The 6,541-nt window shown below is 33.0% G+C and overlaps 1 non-coding gene across 1 annotated transcript; it reads left to right on the forward strand.

Moving 5' to 3' along the window:
• Window positions 1–722: 722 nt before the first annotated feature.
• On the forward strand, window positions 723–829 carry LOC123607842. The gene has a single exon (XR_006716957.1). It is a non-coding gene; the product is annotated as a U6 spliceosomal RNA (small nuclear RNA).
• The last annotated feature ends 5,712 nt before the right edge of the window (window positions 830–6,541 follow it).

The following is a 6,541-nucleotide window of genomic DNA, read 5'->3' on the forward strand; positions in this document are numbered from 1 at the left end:
TATAAAATATAGTCTTTCAATGAACTCATACTAAATAATACCCATGGCATCTCTGGAAAGGATACTCAGTTAATAAAAAGTGTACTCTTAAAGATTAGTTCCATACATGTTAGCTCATCATGTGCTCATACCTCTATCATTTATTCAATTTATGTAGCATTAAATGACAGAATGAAATTACTGTGGTTACAACGCACATCAAATTGATAAAAGGCTTCCAAAACTGGCAAAGGGAAGTCTATAAATGAGTCTACCACTTCTCACTTTTTATTTCAAGTCAAGTATGAATGATTCGTAGCACTTCCATATCTATCACATTTTCATTATTAAAAGTTTATTTAATTATCAGTATTATGCCCTTTTCTATTAAGAACATCATATTTTATATTGACCATTCTTTGTGAATGGAGTTATCAAAGTCATTCAACCCACTTGGAAACCTGAATATTGGTTATATTATGCTGATGGGGTTTGCTATTGACAGGTTAAATAGAATACATTTTCCCAGGGCTCTGGAAACTTATCCATACATTCAGTTGAACTCTTTTGTGTTAGTAATAGAATAAATACGTACAACGGATTTCTTGTTGTTTCCCATTTATTTCTTTTAGGTTTTGTAGTGGTGATAAATTCAATGACAGTAACCTCTCCTTACTGTTTTTTAGATTAATTTATTTTGCTGCTATTTCATTATAAATGCATGACAAGAAGTATAATAATTGGTGCTCGCTTCGGCAGCACATGTACTAGAATTGGAACGATACAGAGAAGATTAGCATGGCCCCTGCGCAAGGATGACATGCAAATTCGTGAAGCATTCCATATTTAAAAAAAAAAGTATAATAATTGTTGCTTGTAAATTAAGAACTGGACACATAGACTAACCATATTTGTTATTTTCTGTTAATATCGGTTGCTTTCAGTTTGTCCAAGTACATTAAAAATATGATATTATGTGAGCACTAAAATTAACATATTTTAATATATGCACCCATTTTTGTCTTCCATTCCAGATTGAAATCCATTACAAAGACTAATGTTTTATTCCTCTTGTGCTTGAAATTGAATTCTTCATCAGAATAGATAGTAACTATTTATATGAGAAAATTACAATTCCTCCAAATAGAAGAGGACTTCCCCTCCTAGTTAAGTTGGTTGTCACGCTTAGATGGTATATTTTGCTTTGTCATTAGCTTCAATTGTTTTTGAATTGGAAAACACTTACCATGTCATTGAATTATTATAAGTAACATAATAAGGTGAAATCCTAAGATTTCTTTGCTTAGTAACTGCTTGGCAGGAACTATTATTTCTTTGACACATCTTCATCCTTGCTACTTTCTCTGGCAACTGGTAACTTGGCACAGGATTCTCTTACCAGGGTGTGGTTTTCTTCATATCCCTTAGAGCTCATATCAGATTTTTATTAAGGGATTACCAGGACAATATGTATTCTTTTTTTTTTTTCCAGACATGTATTCTAATTATAGTCTACCAGCTGTAGTAAAACTTCCTATGTTTCTACATATTTTCAAAGGAGAGGCTGATATATCCTTCTCTTGAGTGGAAAAAAAAAATTGACAGAATGAAAATCTGATTAGCAACCGTAGACTATAAATATTAACTTCTTTTGTAAGACACTTAAAGAAAATGTAAATTGTGCAAAGAGATTTTTCAAAAAGCATATCTATGTCTTTATAACAGAAGAATGGCATTTCTTTTTCATTTTAAAATTTTATTATAGATAATTTCAGGCACACATATACAAATACACAGAGATTAGGACAATGAAGCTCTGTGTACACCATCTTCAAAAACTCAAATTTCTGGCATTATATAAGGGCCTAATAATGTAAGTGAATTAATGACTATGGATTCATAAGAAAAGTTTCCCGATAGCCTTTTTTTTTTTTTTTTTAACGTTTATTTTTGAGACAGAGAGAGACAGAGCATGAACAGGGGAGGGGCAGAGAGAGAGGGAGACACAGAATCTGAAGCAGGCTCCAGGCTCTGAGCTGTCAGCACAGAGCCCGACGCGGGGCTCGAACTCACCGACCGTGAGATCGTGACCTGAGCCGAAGTCGGCCGCTTAACCGACTGAGCCACCCAGGCGCCCCTAGCCTTTATGCATCAAAAAAATCAAGCGTGTTCCAGCCTTTTTCTCCTCAACTAAGATTGCACCTGATAGGAAAATCTGAAATTTTATCAGATTATGGAAATTTTGATCACAATTACATTAATACAATCGCATCTTTATTGAACAGTGCAATTTCTTTCTATGAAAAAGTTATAGAAAACAGATTAGACTTTGTTCTTACCCTCAGGAATCTTACCTAAGTTTGGAGAAGAGAATTGAAAGAATTGTATATGTATTAGTGCAAGCTAGACTTGAGTTACTATCTATAAATAGAGAAGAGCTATTAGCATATTAATTAATTAGGATTACATTTGCATTTTTATTGTCATGAAAAAATATCTGTGTTCTAATTTAGATCTCCCTGTTATATTAGTCTCATTACTGCCTCTCAGTAAGAGATAATCAGCTTGAAATTTATATGACTATGTGAACAATACTGGTTTACATTTGGCAGAAGAGACCCATTCTGGTTAATATTTCAAAGCATGACACTTCTTCAACACAATAGGGTTGTATTTAGATTATTAGAGAATTATGCTTTACAGTATAGCTGTTAAAAGAAACAACAATGGCGAGCTTTGCTTATAGCTTGTTCATGTATTTGGACGTTATTAACCTGTGTTTGCTCTTTACCCAAGAAAATGATATGCAGATACACTCATATATATATATAATATATGTGTGTACTTACACTGAGAAAACAAAGGTAGTCTTAAAGCTAAGTGTATGAATTAGTGCCTGTCTTGTGTGAACTAAAGAATATTTCACAACGTAACTAAATTTCACAATTCAAAATAAGGAGTCGAACAAGTATATCTGGTGATGTAAGCTGGTGTAAGACTGCTATATGTATGACAATAGAAAAAAGTGCCCAGAAAAGAGAAAGTAAAGGACATCAAAAGAGATAGCAAAGTGACTGGGAATGGAAGTATTCTGAGATGTTTTCAGTAGTTGTAGAGAGCACTAGAATTAAACTTTCGTATTTTAACCAGGGAATGTTTGGAAGCCTCTAAATAATAGTATACATTAAGTCCTCAAACATTAATAATAAAAAAAAGTGAGTAAGGAGTTGTAATGGCTAATTTTTTCCATGTTCTTTATAGCTGAACTTACCTATCTGATGAACTTGTTGGAGATAAAACAATAGCATAGATGGGCATATTTTTTAAAAAGTTTATTTATTTTGGGAGAAAGAGAGACAGAGAGACAGAGAGAGAGAGAAAGAAAGAGAGGGAGAGAATCCCAAGCAGGCTCCACGCTGTCAGCACAGAGACTGATGCAGGACTTGAATCCACAAGTCATGGGATCATGACCTGAGCTGAATTCAAGAGTCAGTCACCTAAGTGATTGAGCCACCCAGGCTCTCCTAGACGGGCCATAATTTTATCTGATCAATACATATATAATAACCATACCTTCATAATTTTTCAATAAAAATGTGCCTTTTTCACAGCATCTAATCAACAATGACAAGTTTGGGCCATTTGATGAACTCAGGAAACATATCCGATTTAATTTATAATATTAAAACTAAGAATTTTATTGATTTGTTCTTTTTATTATCTAAGGAAAAAAGAAAAACTTGAGTTCAGCATAACATCCAGTGCATAAATACTTGTTGAATTGAAATATTCAGCAGAAAAGCAAGGCAGTTTGGTAGTAAAACTTAACTCCCAGAAGGAATTTGAGTCCATCACTTTGGGGAAGATCTTCTCTATTACAGTAAATATTAAGATAGTTTTGCTTATTCAGCATAGTATATACAACGTTAACCAACCGTTTTGCTTCAATACACTTATTCTTATTAAAGCTCCGATTATTGTGGAAAGCCATTTTTTGATTAATGTTGCTATTTCTGTTTGATAGCTTTGCCTCAAGGTTATAACTGTTTTGTGAAACATAATGCGGTTTAAGCTTGTTAGATCGATCAATTCTCATATCAGATAGTCATAAACATTTACAAACATCTTTTAATCTAAAAGTTACATAATATATTTCAGAGCCTCTTTAGTGCAACTCGTACTAACCAGCCATCCGTGTGTCTGAAACTGTTTATTTTTATAAACATATTTGAATATGAAAAATGATACAAAAGCATATAGGATGTTGAAAAACTTACATGGTGGATGGATTAGTGTGTTACTGAATTCTATATAAGGCCTTGCATGGGTTTTAAGAAGACAAAGTGCTGCATAGTAAACATTGTCAAACATTATATCAGGTACAATGTGTTATATAAAACGCATGACTTGGGGTTCAAAGATAAATATCAAGACAATCAAATGAAGACAATACAGTCATTTGCAGTCTATACGTATTTATAGAGTTAATACTTCTTTGAACTTGAAAAGAGACCAGAGTTTAGGGAGGTACATTTTGGTGTCCAAGCAGCTAGACTTTTCAGGTGGATGATTTCCTTTGGCTCATGGCTGAGGAAGATGTCAGAAATCCAAAGGGGAGCTTTGAGCACTATTGATACTGGCTTATATAAATCAGTATAAATACCTTGCAATTAATGCAAAAATTGACTGATAAAAACAAAAAATGTAGCCAAATATAAATGCCCAGCTACTCTTGCCTAGAAACTCTGTCAGTATATGCAGTACTTATTGTAGCATATTAATCAGATGAGTCAGATTGCCAATAAATAAAGCATTACCATATTTCACAAAGGATATAAAAGATAGATCTAAGACTTTACATTCTCCAGAAAGGAAAATCAAGACAAAAAAATTAATATGCTGGGTGTATAACACTCTGTTGACTTGGAGGAATCAGTATCATTATTAATTTCTGTCAGTATCCCATGGTTTAACTGCTAGTATATGTTAGAAAGCAAGAAAAAGAGACTCTTTTGTAAGATCCACATGACTTGACGGAACAGTATTCATGTTGAATCTGTGGATTTTCTAAAATTTTTTAAAAATATCTATTTTTGAGAGAGAAAGACAGAGCACGATCTGGGGAGGGGCATAGAGAGAGGGATACAGAATCTGAAGCAGGCTCCAAGCTATTTACACAGCCTGATGCAAACCTTGAACTCATGAACTGCTAGATCATGACCTGAGCTAGAATCACATGCTTAACCACCTGGGCCACCCAGGCACCCCTGATTCTGTTGATTTTGAGTACTACTGTCTACTTCCTCACACAAAGGTGATTTTGAAAATGTCAGGACTGGGCAACACAAAAGAATTCAGTAAGGGGCTCAATAGTGATTGTGTCTTAGACCAATCAGAACTCTATGATCTTATCTATAATACACAAAATGATACTCTTCAGAGAAAGAGAAGCTGACATAGTATGTAGCTTAACTGGAATGAGGAGAATCTTGCAGCTCCATATTTGATAATCATCCCTTTGTATGAAATGAAGTTCCCAGTCAGAAAAAACTAACAATTTATTCTCATAATGTCCAAGAGTAGAAAATGTAACAAAGCAGTAGAAATATTATAGTAGTTTTCTTAATTCTTACACTACTTGAACTATCTATGGCACTTTCCTTGGGATATTTCACATGTAATAAGTTTGGTATGATTAAAGGTAAGGAGACACAGGCCATACTAAGTATGGATATTGTTATTTTGTCACTCTTTACTTGTGTATATATGTATACACACACCTAAGTTATTCATATTTCTTTTCATATTTATGAACACATATATTGTATAGAGTTATATTGCCTTAAATGCTGACAATGTCTAAAGCAATGATAAAAATGCAAAAACTTTTTGAAATAATTTTGTGTTTTATTTCCAAAATGAAGTACTATTTTAAGCAGAAGATTATATAAGAATTTAATATATTTTAATAGTTTAAGCTAAAAACATGATTTAACATATTTTACATTGGAATGTGTGATTGACCAAAGATTTTCTAGTGGCAGTGAGAGTCTTGGCCTGAATTTTGAGTTCTAATCCTAAATACACCATTACCTTGTTGGATGACCATTACAAATGATTTCAAATCTTAAGTAAATTATTTAGAGAATAGTAATTCTTGCTTCTCTCTCCTACATCATTAATTTTCCATCAAAATGATTACTCACATTAGTAATGACACATTCTGTTATTGTTTATAAACAATTGTTTATTGTTTATAAACAATAAAATTGCAACAATGTTTTCCAGATTGTATTTTTTTTCTTCCACCTGATACTCCATTACAATACTTTCCTTAATTGAAGTGTACTCTGACCATTTATCTATGTGCTCTTCAGTTCTTTTCTTCCTATTCATTCTTAAACCTGTTTATCTGCCTTTCTCTCCATTCAGTCACGGAAATTACTGCTGTCAAGATTCCAATGACTTACATTGTAAAATGGAATGGTTAATTCTCAATTCATATTTCACTTGACCTATGAGTTACATTTGACATGCCTGATTATTCATTTGCCCTTGAAAC

The sequence above is a fragment of the Leopardus geoffroyi genome, chromosome A2, assembly GCF_018350155.1.
Source record: "Leopardus geoffroyi isolate Oge1 chromosome A2, O.geoffroyi_Oge1_pat1.0, whole genome shotgun sequence".
NCBI lineage: Eukaryota > Metazoa > Chordata > Mammalia > Carnivora > Felidae > Leopardus > Leopardus geoffroyi.